This window comes from Hemitrygon akajei, chromosome 19 (assembly GCF_048418815.1).
Source record: "Hemitrygon akajei chromosome 19, sHemAka1.3, whole genome shotgun sequence".
Lineage (NCBI taxonomy): Eukaryota > Metazoa > Chordata > Chondrichthyes > Myliobatiformes > Dasyatidae > Hemitrygon > Hemitrygon akajei.
This window is the reverse complement of record NC_133142.1, coordinates 40,701,347-40,723,771: the sequence shown is the minus strand read 5'-3', so window position 1 is coordinate 40,723,771 and position 22,425 is coordinate 40,701,347. Positions and strand designations below refer to the sequence as shown.

The following is a 22,425-nucleotide window of genomic DNA, read 5'->3' as shown; positions in this document are numbered from 1 at the left end:
CCATCTGAGATACTTATCAGGAGCACTGCATACACAAGGTCCTTAGCATTGTCAGTGATCCCTCCCATCCATTCACCAGTCTCTTTGGCACCCTAACATCAAGCAGTAGGTACTGTACCATTAGGACAAGGACTGTTGGCATAGGAATCCCCAGCTGTGAGATTACAGAACTCCTTGACACCATCCAGGTCTCATCAGGTATAAAGCGCCAGTAGCATATATTGTTTACCTTTTGACTTGTGGCATAAATGGACCTAATATTACCTTACCTATTGAGTTTGAGTTATATTTACTGTGTTGTGCCACTTGGTCTGGAGAAACTTTGTTTCATTTGGTGGTATACGTGCATACGATTGAATGATGATAAACTTGAGCTTGACATGAGAGATCAGTCAGGATCAGAATGGTGTTTATAGGTATTAAGCATATACCAATAATAAAAGTAAAATTATATTTCCTTTATTCTTCAGTCTTGGTTTTGAGTGTTAAGTCATTTAAAATAATTAATCCGCATCCCGTTCCCACATTGCTGAATCTGTTTATTTTTGCATTATATTACAGATGGCAGTCTTGTCGCACACAATCTTGGTACAAATCATTGCATCTCTTATAATTCTTATTTGTTACTTTGTATTAAACTGGTCAAAAGTATCACTTGTTACTGTGTCTACAGTCAACTTGTAGAACTAACCCTGGTCATCTCTGTTTGTTCTACCATTTATTTTATCAGCGTGGATGAAGTTTAGTCAATTTAATTCTTAGATTCAACTACATGCTAACTTTAGTACTTTCTGGCCCTCCAATTTTAATAATGAAATTAGGAGAAAAATTACTCCTAAGGTGTTCTTAGTGTTTTTTTAATGAGTGACATAACAATTTCCTCCTCCAAGTTTTAGTTGATATCAGAAGATAGCAATGAATTACAGGATATATGTTTAAAACCAGAGCTGCCACCTTTAGCATAATGTGTCTACTGCATACTAAAATAAAGCATATTTTTACAAGGATCTGTGCAGAAATGAGGAGGTAGTTGACCCAGCTCTTTTCAACTGCCTATCAAGCTAATTACTGTCATGAATTTTGGCATGGCGCTTATGTTACAATGTCTACATCCAATTATATTGATAAAAGTTGCAACAGCCAAATAATAATTTGATTCTGCTTTAAAATCAGAACTGCCCTTATTTTTGACACAACTAAAAGAACTTTGCCTCTTCAAAATGCTGTTCATCATTATTCCAAACTAATATCAATAAAATAACTTGCCAAGTGGTTCTGAAGTTGCTTTTCTCTTAAATTGAGAGGGCTAGTTGTCACACTGTCAATATTAAATGAAAACTTGCCACCAAATGCTATCGTCATTAGAATTAGAAAAGTAGTGACTGCAATCAATTACTGTGTCTGTATTATTGCATTATTTATTTACAAACATTGCTTGTATTCAAAAGTTGCCTTAATTCAGTAATTTTGCATTTTATTATATTTTGATATATAGTATCCAAACTAAATTCAGTTAAATTTATTTGAGCTGAAGGAAGTAACTCGATTTGTTCAATATTTACATTGTTCTGCCATTATGCAGGAAGGAAAGAAAACCAGCACTAGAGGGAATTTCTTCTAAGTAAAAGGCAATAAATTATCATTCATATCTATGTTAACAGAAGATAAACACCCAAGTATTAGCCTCTCAGGAGAACATGGACAACATGATGATTACAGTAAGCTCCGTTATACAAGATATTAAGTCATTACATTGAGGGATTCTTCAATTCCATATCCACAAATTGAATGTGCTGAGCAATTGCTTCAGAGGGCATATTATGAAGGTCATTTTTGAGTTGCTCATAAATGTGTGTGTGCCAAATGGTTGATGTGCCAGCATTGAGCATCAATATCATTTCCTTACCCCATTTCTTTGCTCACAGCTGTGCAGGCAATGCCACAAGCTGTATTACTGATTAAAATAGAATGAAATCCAGTCACCCTGGAGCATATGCAACTTTCTCTGACCCAAAGAATTAATATCCAGGAGAAGGGCACTGAAAAAGTAATACTTCAGTAGCCTTTTGCCAACTTAATTTGCTATTAGTATATCAGATTGAGAAGGCAGTAACTCTGAGGAAGATGCAGTGTACAAAGCTAGCAATGCCCGACTTCAGAGTTGTTTCAAGTGAATTGCTGTTTCTTAGATTACAAATTTCAAGATTCTAAATGAAGTTTGCAGTTCTTTAAGATGTACTAGTGAACTGGATGGAGGTGGATATGAAACAAAATATAATTTGAGACAATTAACTTGTTTAAAATTCCGGCATTGACCATTTTGAGCACTGCATTACTGGACTGAATGTTAAATTTCTCCTATATAATGAAGGGGAATGGAGTTAAAAGTGCAGGCTTAAAATCTTACACTGTGCACTGGTCAGTACCACTTTAATACATCACCACCCAGAGCATGCCCTCTTCTCATTGCTGCCATCAGAGAAGAGGTACAGGAGCCCGATGATGCACACACAGCATTTTAGGAACTGCTTATTCTCCTCCAGCATCAGATTTCTGAACAGACAACACATTCATGAACACTAATCACTATTTTTGCCCTGCTTATTCAACATTTAAAATATATATTTATTTTTGATTATAGTATATATTTTATAGTAGATTTTATATATTTCACAAAACTGCTGTGACAAAGCAATAAATTTCATTACTTATGTCAGTAATAATAAACCTAATTCTGACGTTGACTTCTATCTAGTTTTCATGTCGTATTTTAGCTGATTAAGCATGGGTCCACTTCAACACCATTACTTAAAAGCATTTAGTAAACATATAATTTGACAGATGCTTGAATTGACTGCTCTAAGCAACCTCAGAAAATAGATTATAGTTGTGTTAGGGCTGCCCTAAGTTTCAGTGACTCTTCACGGAATGATTTTTTGTGGGCTAAAAGAGCTGTGTCTGGAGAAGCATCTTCGCAACCTCATAAGACGTAACTTGAGTTTGCTGCAGATGTGTGTAGCTGGTCTTGGTTTTGAATACAATGTCACAAAGAGATTAACGACTACCTTGGATCAGGAAAGCTGAGTATAGTAGTGTATGACCTTTGATCCAATGTGCACACTCAATCAAAACTCTGACCTACTCCTGTATATCACAGCTCACATTTCCCTCTTTGAGCATCGCTTCATGTCCCCATCTGTTGGGTCTATCAGGACATAAAACTCATCTCCATAAGATAATAACTCTCACAAGTTCAGAAGAACCTCCCTGGGAAATGTGGCTATTTTACAGTATATGGTCTTCAAAACATTTTGAAAAAAAATTAGAACAGATTCAAAAATTTTAAAGATCCATGTCAGAGAAATTAGCAAAATCTTTTTCTAAATGATGGATAGTAATATGGCTTGTAGCAATAAAGATGATCAATTTTAATCCTGCATGGAATTAAAAAAAGGCAGATTATGGAATACAACTGTGTTGGATATATTTTAGATGTAACTCAAAAGTGGACGTCACATTTGGACTTGCAGAGGCTGCATGATCAAGTAGATAGAAAGAGCTTTGAGGCTGAAGAGAAAGCTCTTGGGACAAAAAAAAAACGATGATTGAACTGGTGAAGACACAAATGAGAGATATCAATTGCAATTTGATCTTTTGGCCTTAACTTTCTTAACTCGAGTTCTCTTCTAAAATCATCAACTGATGCATGTGGTGTTTAGAATAGTTCAACAGGTATTATAACAGAAAGGAATCTTGTACTCTGGCATTGAATGCTTAGTCCTGGATTACTAAGGCACTTGTCACCCGCTCCCATTAATTCAACAAAGAAAATGTGCTGAACATAACTTGGCAAGAAAGGCTCTGCAATATACAGCGCTCTATCAATTTTAGGTGGATTGGTCGGATTCTGGCAGAAAATATTTCCTTTCCGTCATTGTACTAGAAGTCCTTGTCACTCTATGCTTATGAACATCTTGGATGTACCTTCAAGTGGTGTTTTAAATGAAGGGAAGCCGCTTGATTTATTAATGGAGGTTGATCCTTAAGAGGTTTCCTTGACGTGGTTGGCTTGAGATTGTGAGATGCAAAGGGAGATAATTTTTCCAGGGTTGAACATGCATTCATTGTGATTGTACTCTTGCTGTAATGATTTCAATACAGATCACAGACAGCAAAATCTTGCTGTAATGATTTCAATACAGATCACAGACAGATGTCTAACCCTGAATCCATGTTGACAATAGCAAAGGCAGAATGAGGAGATGATGTTTCACTTTACTGCACTCTACCATGGATTCACCCCTAATGGGTCTATCCTTTTGTTAAGAGAGGCATCTGATATCTAATCTCTAAGGGTGATCAGCTGCTTATTGATAGGTTAACCAGGCTATCATTTATCAGAGAGATGTATTTTGCAGACAAACTATCTGCCTCGGGAGTCATTCACTGGCTACGATTTGGGACTAGTATTCCATATGGGGAAGACAGGATGGCAGATTCCTTTAAGATGAAAAACAAATCTGTGTTTTTTTTAAACTCCTGTGCTTCCTTCGAAGGGTAATATGTTTATTAAAATCTACTTAATAATAGAAGTGTAATTTTAAAATGACATTAGGTTTGCAGTCCAGCTGCCAGATTACTGATTGAGAAGGGAGAGAAACTTCCAGAGGACATTAATAGTAAGAATGTTATCCAGATATGAGATGATGGTTGTACTGCATAGACAAGATTCCCAACTAGCAAAATTCACAAAATTGTGTAAATTCTGAATATATTTCAGCCTTGGTATTTGTGGGCTGCCATTGAGTAGACATTGTTGCAAGATGGAGTCAGACAGATTTCTTTGACCAAAAGACACGTTGGTCAAAGAATAACAACTTACATTTATATAAAGTGCTTGACATGGTAATGTACATCAATCATTTCCCAAAACCATTTGGGCACTAGAAGCTGAAGGCATGATTGCTAGTGACAGAGCAAATAAAATTGGATGTGCAAGATGCTAATATTTTAAATTGTTATCCAGAGGTGAGGTGGGGGGTTGGGGTGGTGGGATTAGATAGCTCCTGGGAACAGATCATCATGATATGCGCCTTGGAGTGGACAGACCCAAGCCACACTCACAGTTAGACTGGTGGGTGATGAACAATTGTTTCCTGTCTCTATTGGCTTTCCAATGAAACAAACGTTAATGTTTTGGAGGCTATGTCAGCAAGTTTATTTGCAAGTACCATGGAGATAGAAGGAATACTCCTCTCACAAGTCCAAATATATTAATTGTATTTGCCCTTGATTGCATCCCCTGGATGTCTCTAAGCATTGTCAGTAGGACTGTTTATAGAAGTGCTTGTTCAACATGCTGTTGCCCTCTGCTAATTTGAATATAAAGGTGATCAGATGGTTGTTCAGCCTCACGTTTGAACATGTAAAGGGTTAATGCTTGTTAATGTATCATTGATGCTTGAGCTTCGGCCTTTGGAAATTACAATAAATGCCAAACGTGCATGCACAGTGCCCTTCATAGTGGAGACTTGGTCATCCATGTGGCAGCTGAAAAATTTGTCCCTCAGTGGACTTGTTGGGGTGCAGTTTCATCTCTGTCATTATAAAAAAGAGGTCATACCTTGAATATGGAGAATTATAAACAATCTGTCAGCAAGAAAGTTGGGGTATTCTAATTTGGGTAAACGTAAATCATTTTTATCCTTTTCTGATAGGGTAAATGGAACATTTACCTCTCTGGATGTGATTATAGTGGATAGTCTAATGTGACTATCACTGCTGATGATCTTTTGCAAGGAAGAATGAGATTCATTCCTATCAAAATACATCATTATACATGCTTTCCCTGAAGTCAGAAGAAAGATTGTGAAATCATCATCTGTTAGGCATTACTAATTTGAGATGTGTTCTTTTTTCCTGACCCTTTTCTGTTGTAAAACCTTATAAGAGTACTATTAAATTAGTTAGCAATAATAGCACTTTTAAATAGCAATGGGTATATTTTAGCAGTGAATGCCACTTAAATTTTCACTGAACTATTTGCTGACTATAATAAATGATCTAAGCCACAGCTAAATTTGATACATTAATGATTTGGCAAAACAATTGTTTGTTGACTAACTGGTCGGCTATTGTATATCCTGGCAACTTCATCTGTTTGTAAAAAAAAAAATCATAATTGCAAACATGAAAGCAAATCAAAGAAAATATTGGTAATGCTAAAATTTTGGTTTTGGAAAGATTTTCAAGTATTATGGAATTTCAATTTGTTTAGTGTAACTTTCACTTCAGTAAATCCATAATGATAAGTATTGTGGCTTTTTTCTTATCCACTCCAACTAATCTTGTGTTTGTTGATTAATATACCAAATACATTAAGTTGAGTGGATAACAAAAAATCAATAATAGCAATGTAAACAGCATAGATCGGAAACAAACACTGTGAAGGTCAAGATGCAAGTGGTAGTGGGGAACTTTTCAACTTGATTGATTGAAATACAAAGCTTTTTTTTTGCCGTGCCCATATGAAAGTCTAAGTTCGGGAATTTGGTTGTTCCTGCTATTAATGTTCCATCGACATAAGCATGTTTCCTGCTATTGTAGTTACCATGATATTACAAAAAATGTTCATTTATTTATGTTATGTACATTTGTTCTCAAAATGCATATTTGTAACATTTTACATTTGCAGTAAATGGATTAGAACTTGAGTGAAACTTGCTGTGGGTTACAGTGCACAATGACAATAGAAAATTAGCAAATAATTTCACCCGCCGATATGGAGAATTGCCCAAGAATGCCTAATTAACTTAAAAGTAAAATAATTTTATTCCAGCACATTTCTGCGCAATTAGTCTACCCACACTAATTAGCAAATTAATGGAAGGTGTTGAAAACAGTGCTGTTAGTTGCACTTAGTCATCAAAGACCTGTTCGCCAGTGCCCTGTTTTGCTATTGCCAAGACCTTTGAGCTTGAGAGCTCATCAATGGCTCATAGCTTACATGTTGTAGAATCACTGCACATGAATGCCCTCTAAACAACTGGGAGAAATATAGCCCCAAGTAACCCAAAGGGGTTTAAGGTCACAAAGAAGTTTTATTGAAGGGGGATTCAATTGCACAGCCTCCAAGAGCAGAGAGATGGCCATACACAGTGGGAAAAATCTTGCATGCAATGCCAAAGATTTAGGGAAATGACATGCAGATCTTTACAGAGAACTTGTAGCCCTCCCTTACCAGCAAAGAAGTATGTCCATTTCAACAAATGAAGCACGGTCGACTGCACTTGCCCAGATGTAGCATCTAGGAGTCTCCCAAAACTGAATGAGCTTCAAAAGGAAAAAATATTAATGATTGGAATCATAGCTCATGCAAAGCAAAATGGCTGTGGTTGCTTGAGGTCATAACCTTTGTTCCAGAATATCACAGCAGAAATTTCTTATGGCAGTATTGCTGGCCTATACATCTTCAGCTGCTTTGTCAATGACTTCTTCATAGAGTCACAAAACTATAGCACAGAAAATGGCCCTTCAGCCCATATAGTCCATGCTAATTAAAATTCTGCCTAGTCCCATAGACTTGCAGCTGAACCATAGCCCTCCATATCACTTCCATCCATGTACTTACCCACATTTCTCTTAACTGCTTAAGTTGAACCCACACCCACCTTTCCTGCTGGTAGCCTGTTCCACACTCTTACCACTCTTGAGTGAACAAGATCACCATCATGTTCCCCATTTAAACATTTCACCTTTCACCCATAACTTATGAACTCTGGATCTTGACTCATCCAACTTCAGTGGAAAAAAAACCTGCTTGCATTTACCCTAAATACACCCCTATTTTGTTTAGCTCCATCAAATTTCCCCTCATTCTTCTGAACACTGTGGGAATGAAGTCCTAGCCTGTTCGACTTTTCCGTGTAACTCAGGTCCTCAAGTCCTGGCAAAATCCTTGTAAATTTTCTCTGCACTCTTTCAATCATATTGCTATTTCTCCTGTAGGCAGGTAATCATAACCGCACACAATAATCCAAATTAGGCTTCATCAATGTCTTATACAACTTCTACTCAATACATTGATTTATGAAACCCAATGTGCCAAAAGCTTTCTTTATGACCTTATCTATCTGTGACAGCACTTACAAGGAATTATGGATCTGTATTCTCAGACTCCTATGTTCTACAATGAACACTCTCCACTTATTTGGCTGAGTGTAGTCCCAAATCTCCCAAAATGTTTTACAGGACAAACAACATGCTTGATTGGTATGCCAGCCTCCAGCTCTGACCATCCCTTCGCTTCACAGGCATTTGCAATCTAAAACTACATTTATTCACCTAGGCTACTCTGAAAGCAACTTCCAAACCTAGACATCTGTGGACAAGAAAGAGGGACAAGGGACAAAGTAATGGGAACACCAACACCTGCAGCTTCCCAACAAGATATTACAGAATTTCATTGCTAGATCCAAATCTTGGTACTTCTTGCCCAACAGTACCAAAGTCAAGAAGTATATGAGGAATTTCTTTAGCCAGAGAGTGGAGAATCTATGAGATTCATTGCCACAGGCAGCTGTAGAGGCCGAGTCTGTAAGTATATTTAAGGCAGAGGTTGATAGATTCTTGATTGGTCAGGGCATGAAGGGATACGGGGAAAAGGCGTGAGATTGTGGCTGAGAGGAAAATTGGATCAGCTGTGATGAAATGGTGGAGCAGACTCAATGGGCCAATTGGCCTAATTCTGCTCCTATGTCTTATGGGCTCATGGTCTAAGTACATGTATGCACAGGTGCAATGAAAAAACTATTGTAGCAGAACCACAGGAATTTTACTTCATATAAGCAGAATTCACAAGAAAGACAAATGAATCATTAAAAAAAAATACCATGTACATAAGAAAATACAATTTGAATAGTTCAAAATGATCAAAGTATTGCTAAACTGTAGTGCTTCAGGTTGTGCAAGTTGTTTCAAGAACCAAATGGGTGAAAGGATGTAGCTATTCCTGAAACTGGTAGGGTTTCAGTCTTCTGTTTAATTATAGTTGTGTTAAAATGGCTTGACCTGGATGATGGAGATCTTTGATGATAGCTGTTGCATTGAGGCAACATCTCATTTAGATACTAAGATTGGTGGGAAGGGATGTATGTGCCTGTGGTGTTTTACCGTACATCCACAAAAGGATTACAGTCCTGCAGTAGTTCAAGGACATTGTTTTCCACCAGCTTCTGTAATGGAATTAGAGGGCAGTAAGTGTTGGCATTACCAGTGATGTCCAAATCCTGGAATAAGAAAGTTGAATATCATGTTATGTGCATGTCAAAGTCCAATTCTGTGTTGTACTTTGGTCTAGTTTTCCATAAATAGTCCTACTTTAAATATGTGAGAGAACTGCACGTTAGAGTGTCGTTCCCCCTCTGGGGAATGGCATGGCAACTTTGGGCATACATTGGCTGTGAAAGTACAAGTTAAGGGCACTGCCACTGGGGTTTAGAGTCAAGCTGTTACTAAAACAAAAAACAAATATAATGCTCAAAATTAACCTCTAATTTAGGAATTATGACTGCCCATTACTGTGTAGCTAGGTATATCTGCCATCTATAAATTTGTCAGTGATAGATTTGTCACTGTTGGCAGAATTTCAGATGGTGACAAGAGAGTGAGACATACCGTTTAGTTGAAGTGGCGTCACAGCAACAACATTGCACTCAAAGTCAGCAAGACCAAAGAGTTGATTGTGGACTTCAGAAAGGGTAAGACAAAGAAACACAAACCAATCCTCATAGAAGGACCAGAAGTAGAGAGAGTGAGCAATTTCAAGTTCCTGTGTGTCAAAGTCTGTGAGGACCTAACCCGGATGCATGATGTTGATGCAGCTATAAAGAACACAAGACAGTACCTATATTTCATATGGTGTTTCACTAGATTTAGTTTGTCAATTATACATTCAAAAACTTCTACAAGTGCACCATGGAGAGCATTCTGACTGACTGCATCACTGTCTGTTATGGGGGGAGGGGCAGCTACTGCACAAGATCAAAGTAAGTTGTAGAATCTTATAAAATTAGTCAGCTTCATCATGAGTACTAGCCTCAGTAGTATACAAGACATCTTCAGGGAGCGGTGCCTTAGGAAGGTGGTGTAGATCATTAAGGATCCCCAACACCCAGGTGTCCTCTTCAATATGCCCGCTTCTCATTTTTACCATTGGGAGGAGGGACAGAAGGCTGAAGGCACACACTCAGTGATTCAGGGACAGCTTTTTCTCCTCTGCCATGGACACTACCTCACTACATTTGTTTATGTTTTTTGCACTACTTATTTTAAATTACCTATTTTTATATATAATGTAATTCAGTTTTTTCTCTATATTTTTTATCAAGTATTGCATTGTGCTACTGCCATAAAGTTAACAAATTTCCCGAGACATGCCAATGATATTAAACTTGATTCTGAGTTAATGTTTATTCACATCATTTTACTGTTATATATTAATAATGTGTCATATGCAGTACATGGGAAGACAAAATTAGTTTTTTGTTGTTTTGTACTGAGGTCAGCATAAATTAGCAACCAACTAATTGTTAGTCTTACATCAAATTGTACGTAAAATGAATGCTTGTCCTGTAGCTCAAGATGAGTTTGATCTTTTAAGTGTGCATAGATTCTCATCCAAGATCCAAATGAAGGCAATTTGAATGTTATTCTATGGGCTGCTGTTCCTCACTAAAGGGAGGTCATACTGTAACTAACCAATCTTCAAAGCTTAGTTCACTCCCTTGTTTATTTTCCATGGTGAGTTTAATTACCAATACCCACTATTTGAGTGCAGAGTCCCCATCCCTCGAAGGAAAAGATACTTCCAGCCAACAAGGTAGTTTAAACACAGTTCATTTATTTTCAGTGATATTTATTTAAACACAAACCATATTCTTAAAACACATTTAAAACCCACAGATGATTTCCTATCTTAAACATTTCCAAATTAGAAAGCATTTCTAAAACATGAAGGGTTTCCAAAACACAGGTACAATTCCGATAAGCTAAAAAGACATACCAATGATGCAGATGAATGAATCATCCATTAAACAAATCAAAGTCAGAGGAGTGGATTCTAGATCATCGTGTGCTTCTTTCATGCTTCTTGATGTTCCTTACCTTGCTCCTAATAAGCCTGAACTGCTCTCTAATTTGTTATGGTTTCTTTGCTGCTGGGGTGACCTCATATGTACATGATATTTCCTCAGATACCCTTTTTACATGAACAGTTTAAAAGCCCTCTGGAGGCACAAACCCCAGCTATTCACAATTAATGCTGTAAAGCTAATTTCTCTGAGTACATAAATCTTCCAACTTACGAATGTATCAGTTATTAATGTGCTGTCATTTGTCTCCATCTTGTCTGTAAGCTTCCGTGAACTAAGTAATTTGGCCAGTGTTCTCTGTTTTGAAACGAGCTAAATTAACTAACCTATCATCTTATACTGCACCTCTGGAGCAGCAATACACTAGGTGCAGTGTCTCAACATCCTGTTTCCTACTGATGAAGTGTCTTCTATATACAGAGTTTGTTTGCAAAGCTGCTCTATAGACAGTGCTTTGTTTTAACTTAAAGCTGATTACTGCTTTACATTTACATTTTAAAACCTGATGACAGGCTCTCTTTTATGATCAGAAACTAAACAAAAGTTATAGTTGGAAGTTTAAATTGCACTGATCTTACAAGTGACAGCTGCTGTGTTTAGAAAGATGAGTTAATCAAGCATGAGACCACCTCCCACCCCCCAGCCCAGAAAGTGAATATCCTTCACAAACTTCCTTTGTTTGTTACCTGAAGAACTTGGTGTCTTGATCTGCCTTTGTCCCTTACCAGAGGAGTTCTCCAATACTCCATAGATCTTAGCTGTACAACATGAGGTTGATGTGTGACCCCTTCAAGCAATGGAACATGATAGTCATTTGCATCATTAGAACCACTGCAAAGCACTTGCATTTAAGACTTATGGTGCATCAACATTATTTGATATCCTGGGTAGAGTGGTCATCCTGGGGTTGATTCTCTGTGCAGTCTGGATCCTCAGAATCACTAATATTTGGTCTTCACAGAGGAAAACATATGAATAAGAACTTGTTTTCCATTGAGGTAATAGCATAGAAGAGTCAGCAATGTGGAAAGGCCAAGAATGATAGATATTGATAATTACTCTAGACTTCTGCAGAAACTTCATGGTCATTAGTAGTGATGTTAATGCCCCCTTTTCCAGGTTATTGCCCCTTAAGCCTTGCCAGCCTCTCTTGTCCCCAATCTGCCAAGTTAGCTGGAGCTCCTGTGGGAGGACCCTGTGTTCATTTTTATTTTCTCCCTAGATGTGCTTAGTATATAATACCCATTTTGCCTGTGCATGAATTGCAAGCTATTAATTCCGCAGAAAACAGCTTGTAACTCCCTGAAGCAATACTGGAAAAGAGGAGATAGGTTTCTTTGACTGAATTGGCAGACTGATGTTTTGTTTGATAAACTAAATCAACTAACTGAAAAATGAATGGGAGATTTTCAGGTGTTGGTATACACTGTAATCTGGGGATTCCCTCAGTGATAGTGCTTAGGTGCTCTGTGTTATTTTTTACATAATCATACTTTTGTACTGTGGCAGGAGATCGCTGCATACTTGATATGTGCTGCACTAACAAGGACTATTTACAAAAGTTTTTGTTGAATTGGGAATTGATGCATATTGCTGATAAGTTATTATCTTTTCTTTTATCTCATTTACCCCATTTTTTGCTACTTTATGGAGCTTTTCCATTTGTCACTAATCTTCTTGAATTTCTTCAGATAGCCTGTTAATGTAATTAACACCCTTGAAAAATGGTTTTCAGTTTTTGAGCAGTGACACTTTTCTTTTGAACAACTTCCCCACCTGCCTTGCCAATAATCCAGTGAATGTGGTATGATTCTGATCATGAAATCACACATTCATCTTGCCAAGTTCTCTGTTGTCTTTTGGTCCTTTGAGAACTTTCTGACATTCACTGAAGACTTTACAAGCTAAAATTCTCAGTCATAAACTGCCTAGTTCATGAGATGACTTTTTACCTAATAAGATGCATTGATTGCCAAGTTAAACTCTTTGCATTATCTTGATAACCTCACCGTGCACCTTTCAATTTCTTTACAAATCCAATCCTTTCATTGTTTGTATCTGAAAGCCTATCGAACTTTGCAATGTCAAATGTGGACTGAATGTGGGACTGAAGTCCCAGTTCTGATTTTGCTGCTCTTGACGATTGGCTCAAACTTTCTGTGACATCCATCTTTCTAGCTCATGTGTAATGTTATTAGAAAGCAGGTCATACCTTTATGCTCTTATTTGAATATAATTGTCTTGCAAATTCAGAATCAGAATCAGGTTTATTACACAGGTCAACAAAAGATTTTGCTTCCTGAATACTTTTGGCTGTATCTCAATGTTTTTGGGCTACTGATCATGTAAACCACAATGAAATATCCCTATCACACACCACTTTTTAAAATTGCATTTATTTGATATTTCAATTCATAATTCAAGTCAATTTAAATGATGCCCACAATGTAAGATAAAATTTTTCTATCTTGTCCAGCATACCTGGGCATGCTTAGGCAGGGTGGATGCTGCATGGCACAACAGGCTTTAGAAAGGCTATAAGAGCATCACAAACACACCGTTCTATGCATTGCATTTATATGTATATCAGTTGGAGATCACATTAATGTGCACAGCATATTGTGTACTTGTTATAATAAAGTAATTGTATTTTCAGGAGTAATTGTGATAGCCAAATATCTCACTAAAGTTGCAATGGCCATGATACTTATTGTTATATTTGTGGTGAGCATCTGCTAAAATCTCAAAGACAGAGCACTGCTCCTCTTATGAAGCAAGTCTATGAGCTCCACTTTGAGTGCAAAATTGGCGACCAATACAAAGCCTGGGCTGTTCTCATTTGTTGTGCAACATCCACTGTCAATCTTAGAGCTTAGCTCAGAGGTACTCAGAAGTCAATGCCGTTCACTGTCCTGATGCTATGGAGAGAGCAGAAGGATCTTGTGACAGACTGCTACTTCTGTCTGACCAATGTGTTTGATTTCTCTGCTAAAAACCAGAAATCCATTGAATACCCCAATCTCCCTTCAGCTATGAGACGTGTGCCACATGACAATAGCATTCCAGTACTGAAGCCACCAGAGACATGGAGTCCAGTCCAGAAGAGGCAGACAAAGATGCCATGATGCACAAGCCAGGAATGGAAAATGACACTGATATTGATAGAGAGTTTGAACCCTTTATGTCAAGTGAGCCTCATCTGATAACTCAATTTAAGTTAATTAACCTGGTCAGAGACTTGGGTTTGGCAAAGGCAAAAGCAGAATTATGGTTTCAAGTCTACAAGGATAAAATTTGCTGTCACCAGGTGCAAAAATTTCTGTGAAGGATTTCAATATTTGAGATAGATGTTTCCCAGAATGTATTGATGTCAAGATTAAGGAAGGCTTTTTTGTTGATCCACAGATCAAGCAGGTCATCAATGATAGGCAATTCAAAGAACTTCCAGTGGGACTGGAGAAAATCATATGGAAGGTATTCAGGGATGTTGTTGAAAATTTTCTTGGCAACTATAGAGCAGCAAACTACGTGCAGCTGGTTGACAGCATGCTTCAAGCATACAAACCCATGATGTGCAACATGTCACTAAAGATTCTTTATCTGCATTCCCATTTAGAATTCTTCCCTGCAAGTCATGGCGCCATCAGTGACAAGCATGATGAAAGGTTTCACCAGGACATTGTGGTCATGGAGAAATGGTATCAGGGCAACTGGAATCCATCAATGCTGGCTTATTCTTGTTGACACTTAAGCAAGGATCTTCAGAAACTGAGTACAAATGAAAATCATCAACAAAACATTTTTAGCTTGTTTGAACTATTACAAAGCATCAGCACCATTGTGCAATTAAACACATTATATTCAATAAAAGTTAATTTCTTGTTTCTTCAAATTGCTACGTGATACAAGCAGTCTGAAATTATATTTATGCTCAGCTTCAAGAGGTCTATCACAACTATAGAACACTTCTAAGTAATCAAAACGTCCCAAAAAATTTGCTTTCTTGTGTCACTAAATTCCGTGAAATTTCTTGTTTTGTGGAGCAGTGCAGCCAGTATATAAAATATAATATAAATTACAATTCAAAATATATATTGCATATGCTGATTTTACATTTGGGCCATATTTTATTCTGCATCTTTACAGGTCATTCACACTTCAAACAAATACAGTGCTGTGATAATTTAATAATATAAAACTGTTGTATCAATTGCTGATCAGAGGGATAGATCTACTTTTCATAGGACTTTTAATGCCACAAATTTTATTTTTGAGCATCATGTATCTTAGTATTTCAAGAGAAAAATTGTAAATTTATTTGAGTAATGTAACTGTTAATGAGCCTGCAATTATCTCCCTAATGCCATTATTGGAAGTTGGGCTTTTTTATCTACTCATTAACGCAGCCATGAATTTGTTATGTACACTAGCACTTCCTCCTTTACACTTGTGTTTAAAAATATATTTCTGCAGGAGGCTTTAAGTTTCAGATAGCCTTGAGGTCTGGATTCTATTGTCAGCCAGAGAGACCATAATTATCATTGGAAGATATAAATATTTCTCTCTGGGTGGGCTTAAACTCTAACCTCCAAATATTAGGTAGAGAGACAGAACTTGTTAATTGTTAAGACTTTTTTGTGAGTTTTAACTTAGAGTTGAATTTAAATATATAATCTTTGCCTGGACCCTAATATTTTTCATGGCAAAGATACTGAATGAATTTACTTAATCTTTGTAATGTTTGCTCTTTCTTTTGTTAAAGGTTATGATTTTGAATTTTTTTTTAACATAGATTTTCAATTCGGTAGAAATGAAAATTGTAATTTAAATTCAGTTTCTGACTTCTCTAAGTACAAAACTCACCCCACTGTCAACTAGATATATTTTAATGGTTCTCAACTGTCTGTAATTGCATGCCATTTGAGGCCAGAGTACTATTTCCTGGGTGGTGATGCACACAGTTTCAGAAAAACAAATTGGAAAATTCTTATCTTCACCTACAAAGAGAAGCATGCTAGTAAATGAGTTCTCGAGGGCTTGGATCTGTTACTCATTTAACAACTTTTGATCTAACTCCCAGTTGCTCAGAATGAAGTCTAGTCAGCACAAATGCAAACTCACCAGTTTTAGAATAACTTACATGCACTTCATGCAATTGCAAGGTTAAAAGAACAATGCTGGCAAATACATAAAACTATTAATTTCTCTCAACTATTTTTAATTTGGCTAGGAAAGGGTCACAGCAATATTTATGTTCTTTAGTCTGTGTTGAAATACAACACTCAGTACTATATTTATGTTGAAAACAATGAGGAAAAAATGAGGAAAAAAATGATGTCATTGTAAAATTCAAATAGCAGGTTGCGATATTCCTCTTTCAGTCAAGTTTTTACACTGATGTGTTTGTGTGTTTATTTCTATTAATAAATGTTGCATTTCTGAACACTCACATGAAGTTTTTGCTGACGATTGTTTAAAGAATGGAAAAGCTCTTCATCAAGCTAATCATTGTCCAATACAAGCATCAAACAATCATTAAAATAATCTGAAAGCAAGAAACTGCAGTTACCGGAGATCTGAAATAAAAGCCAATTGCAAATGATACTCAGCATTTCGGGGAGTGAAGTATTGTTAATGTTTGGTTTGAAGATTTTTCAGTAGACCTGGGAAAGTGAGGAAGTAAAGCACATTTTAAGTTGCAAAGAAGGGTCACAGGTGGAGAGGATGTTGGGAATTATTGTGACCATGTTGTACATCTCATTGTTCCAGCCTTATTGCTTGTTTCTTTCCTTCCTCCCTTTTGGCCTCATTTATTTCCCTCTTTTTACAGCATCTCTAGACAAACCAGTTATGACTAACAAGCATTCTTCAATAGCACCTACAGTATTTGTTTTAACTGTATTCTCTTGATTCCAAGACATCTTCAAGGAGCAGTACCTTAGGAAGGCAGTGTCCATCATTAAGGATACCCACCACCAGGACATGCCCTCTTCAGACTGTTACCATCAGGAAGGAGGTACAGAAGCCAGAAGGCACATACTCAGTGATTCAGGAGCAGCTTCTTCCCCTCTGCCGTCCAGGTTTTAAATGGACATTCGACCCATCAACACTACCTCACTACATTTTTACTTCTGTTTTTTGTACTACTTTTTTTTTAACTTAACTATTTAATAGACATAACCATATAACCATATAACAATTACAGCATGGAAACAGGCCATCTCGGCCCTTCTAGTCCGTGCCAAACATGTATATACTTAATGTAATTAATTTTGATCTTTATATTTATCTATCATGCATTTCATTGTTCTACTGCTGTAAAGTTGAAACGTTTCATGACATATGCCAGTGATGTTAAACCTGATTCTGATGTTCACCTAATCACAAACATTATATTTTGTGCACTCCACTCCTTTAAGTTCATTGACCTGAAATATTAACACTGATTCTCCTCCCACCAATTCTGCCTGACCTGTTACTTACCTATGCCATTTTCTGCTTTTATTTGAAAGAACGATTGATATCTTTATCTTAGCTTTACCAAACTTTTGCCCTTCATGATCACAATATTCATAACACACAGCAGAATTTTTCTTATTTGAGACTTGGTAATCTGAAAGTATTTAAGCATGAGGCTCTGGGGACGTTCTAAGATCTTGAACTTGAAAGCTCTAATTATCTCATATTTCCTTTCAATTCCTTTTCAGTAAATTCCATTTAAATTTCTGCATTTGGGATCATCAGTATTATAAAATCTAAATATAATATTACACTGGGAACATGGACTTTGTTTGAAATCCCTCATGAACAGTTCACTTTAGCAGAATACCGGAGAAGTAGTTCATATTAAGTATGCATTTCTCTTATTTTTATACCCATACAGAAGCTTTACTCCAGTTCCATTGTAAATTATTCAAGAAATTACATCACTCAATATCTAATTTCTATGTTAAGTCTTCATCTGAGAAACTTAAGGCACCAGAGGAACTCCAGTGGATGAAGGTGAAAACGGTTGATACAAAATAACCTGGAATATTACAACAAAGTTTATATTGTATCGGTAGAAAAATGACAACATATATATCTGACTCAGAACAGTTCAAGTATGTTGCTGGGGAAAAAATAAACTCTAATTAAGTGTTCTGTAAAGTGTGCATTAATTGGTTACAGTCTCACCTTCTGCCTGTGCTCAGACAATGCACGTCTGAATATGAAAGAGGATAATAAATCACCTTTGTTCTTTTCAGGGAAAAGCAGGAAAGGCATGAATTCAGAAACTTAACAGTAATACTAGGTCTGTAAGTGGAGACATTGAACACAATCATAGTTAAGACAAGAATAAAGATAATACTTTGAGGTGCTTTTCGAGAGCCATGTTTGCAATTACATTTCATTGGAAGAAATCACCCTTTAGTTTGTCTGACAGGAATCAAATTGACCCAGATTGTCATCATCAATTTTTTCTTTTGTGAGTTTTATCATGAAGAACAAAAATCTCTGTTGTTTAATTTGAACTGTTGCTCATTCTGGGTAGCAAAATTAACTAAATGAGTACCAAGAAGTTGATCTGTGGATTGGCTTTGAATCACTTGGCAAAGGCACTAAATATTTGAATCTGAGGTGGTACTGGACATTTATTAATTTTATATGAGTTTAAATATATGGTATTCTGAAATCTCTTGAATATTTTGTTCAATTTTTGATTTCCCAATCTTAAAAACAGGTGAGTAACTATCTGCTCTATCTATGGCATCACCAAAATGGGAATAAGAACATAAGGACATAAGAAATACGAGCAGGAGTAGGCCATCTGGCCCGTTGAGCCTGCTCCACCATTCAATAAGATCATGGCTGATCTGGCCATGGATTCATCTCCACCTGTCTGTCTTTTCCCCATAGCCCTTAATTCCCCTACTATGCAGAAATCTATCCAACTTTACTGAAGTAGCCTCCACTGCTTCATTGGGCAGAGAATTCCATAGATTCACCACTCTCTGGGAAAAGCAGTTCCTCCTCATCTCTGTTCTAAATCTACACCCCCTAACCTTGAGGCTATGTCCCCTATTTCTAGTCTCACCTACCAGTGGAAACAACTTTCCTGCCTCTATCTTATCTATCCATTTGATAATTTTATATGTTTCTATAAGATGTCTTCTAATTCTTCTAAATTCCAGCGATAACAGTCGCAAGTGACTCAATCTTTCCTCATATTCTAATCCCCTCATCTCTGGAATCAACCTGGTGAACCTCCTCTGCACCACCTCCAAAGCCAGTATATTGTTTTCAGGTAAGGAGATCAGAACTGCATGTAGTAATCCTGGTGTGGCCTCACCAGTGCCCTGTACAGTTGTAACATAACCTCCCTGCTCTTGAATTCAAGCTCTCTAGCAATGAAGGCCAACATTCCATTTGCTTTCTTGATAACCTGCTGCACCAGCAAACCAACCTTTTTCTGATTTATGCACAAACATTCCCAAGTCCCTCTGCACAACAGCATGCTTCAGTTTTTTTTTTACCATTTAAATAATAATCTCTTCTTTCATTTTTCCTTCCAAAGTGGATGACCTTGCATTTACCAACATTGTACTCCATCTCCCAGACCCTTGCCCACTCAGTTAACCTATCTCTATCTCTCTGCAGACTCTCTGTATCTTCTGCACAATTTGTTTTTACACTCAATTTAGTATCATAAGCAAACTAAAACACACTACACTTGGTCCCCTCTTCCAGGTTGTTAATGTATATTATGAACAGTTGTGGGCCCAGCACCGACCCCTGTGGCACTCCGCTCACCACTGACTGCTAACCAGAGAAACACTCATGTATCCCAACTCTCTGCTTTCTGTTAGTTAACCAATCCTCTATCCATGCTAATACATCACCCCCAACTCTGTGCATCCTTATCTTATGGATAAGTCTTTTATGTGGCACCTTATCAAACACCTTCTGGAAATCAAAGATCTTCAAAGGAAATGGTAAAGTAAAAAAAAGTAGTTTTCTTCAGTTTTTCCATATTCTTTCTATTGTTTTCATGCATTTTCTTCCAATTGGATGCTAGTTCATGTTGTTGGATATCAGTGGTTGGGAAAGTGTTGGAGTCCATTATTAAGGACAAGGTTTTGGTGTTTTTGGAGACTAATAATAAATATGTCAAAGTCAGCATGGTTTCTGTGAAGGGAAATCTTGCCTGATAAGTCTGTTAGAATTCTTTGAGGAACTAACATGTAGGGTGGACAAAGGAGAGACAATGGATGTCATTTACTTAGATTTTCAGAAGGCATTTGATAATAAGGTGCCTCACATGAAGCTGCTCAACAAGATAAAATTCTATGTTGTTGCAGGAAATATACTGGCATGGATGGAGGAATGTCTGACTGGCAGGAGGCAGTGAGTGGGAATAAAGGGGGTCTTTTCTGGTTGGCTGCCAGTGACTAATGGTGTTCCTCTGGGATCAGTATTGGGACCACTACTTTTCACATTGTCAATGATTTAAATAGTGGAATTGATGGCTTTCTGGCAAGGTTTACGGTTGATACGAAGATAGGTGGAGGGGTAGGTAGTGCCTAGGATGCAATGCAATGCAATGATCAGGGTGTCAGACACCCTGAGCCAATAGGCTGGTCCTGGACTAATTTCCACTTGGCATAATTTACATTATTATTTAATTATTTATGGTTTTATATTGCTATATTTCTACACTATTCTTGGTTGGTGCAACTGTAACGAAACCAATTTCCCTCAGGATCAATAAAGTCTGTCTGTCCGTGATTGCAGTAGGACTTAGACAAATTGAATTGTCTTTATTTCTTACATCCTGCACATACGTGAGGAGTAAACATCTTTACGTCACATCTCTGCCTGAATGTGCGAATTTAAGTATTTTTATTGAATAGTATGTACAGTAAGACATACAACAGAACAGTCAATTTAGTTTAGAAATACAATTGTGTCAGTGTGAATTAATCAGTCCGATGGCCTGGTGGAAGAAGCTGTCCTCGATCCTGTTGCTCCTGGTTTTAATGTTACGGTACCGTTTCCTGGATTGTAGCAGCTGGAACAGTTTGTGGTTGGGGTGACTTGGGTCCCCTATGATTCTTTGGGCCCCTTTTACACACCGGTCACTGTAAATGTCCTGAATAGTGGGAAGTTCACATCCACAGATAAGCTGGGCTGTCTGCACCACTCTCTGCAGAGCCTTGTGACTGAGGAAAGTATAGCTCTCAGGATTTTGGGACTCACGCTGAACTTCTCCAACCATCTGAGGTGAGAGAGTTGTTGTTGTGCTTTTTTTTTACCTAGTATTGAAAGACCCAGTGAGATCCTCGGTGATGTGTATACTGAGGAACTTGAAGCTGTTAACCCTCTCAAACCCAGATCCATTGATGTCAATAGGGGTGAGCCTATCTCCAATCCTCCTGTTGTCTGCAACTAGCTCCTTTGTTTGCGTGATATTGAGGGAGAGGTTGTTTTCTTGACACCACTCTGTCAGGGTGATGACTTCTTCTCTAAAGGCTGCCTCATTATTATCTGAGATAAGGCAAATCAATATAGTATCATCTGCAGATTTAATTAGCAGATTGGAGCTGTGGGTGGTGACACAGTCATAAGTGTACAAAGAGTAACGGAGTGGGCTTAGGACACAGCCCTGAGGGGCACCCGTGTTGAAGGTCAATGGGGTAGAGCTGAGGGAGCCCACTCGTACCACCTGCTGGCAATCTGCCAGGTAGTCCAGGATCCAGCTGCACAATGCAGGGTGAAGGCCGAGGTCTCTGAGCTTCTTGTCAAGCCTGGAGGGAATTATGATGTTGAATGCTGAACTGTAGTCCAGGAACAGCATTCTCACACAAGCATCCCGCTTCTCCAGATGTGTAAGGATGCTGTGTAGAGCTGTGACTTTTGCATTATTGGTCAATCGGTTGTGGCAGTAGGTGAATTGTAGGGGGTTCAGTTTGGGTGGTAGCATGCTGCAGACGTATTCCTTGACCAGCCTCTTAAAACATTTGCTTATTATTGAGGTGAGTGCAACAGAACACCAGTCGTTCAGACATGTTACCTTGGTCTTTTTAGGTACAGGGACAATGGTGGATGATTTGAAGCAGGAAAGCACTCTACACTGAGAGAAGGAGAGATTAAAAAAGGCTGCAAACACACCAGCCTTGGTGTACCCGCCCTGGAATGCCGTCCAATCCTGCAGCTTTGCGGCTGTCTATTCATTGAGAACAACCATGTACTTCAGCTTCAGAGATGACCCAGGTGCAGGTCACATCAACGGCTC

General features: G+C 37.7%; 1 protein-coding gene across 7 annotated transcripts in view; it reads left to right on the top strand.

The window, feature by feature from the left end:
• Positions 1 to 22,425, top strand: part of LOC140741889 (contactin-4-like) — a 2,152,419-nt gene that overhangs the window by 70,314 nt on the left and 2,059,680 nt on the right. Inside the window, exon 1 of one of the 7 annotated variants that reach the window (XM_073072414.1) lies at positions 9,740 to 9,758. The exons of the other annotated variants lie outside the window; for them this stretch is intronic. The gene's annotated coding sequence lies outside the window, so the exon portion shown is untranslated. Of the gene's footprint in view, positions 1 to 9,739; positions 9,759 to 22,425 lie in introns of those variants that run through there. 7 annotated transcript variants of the gene reach the window in all.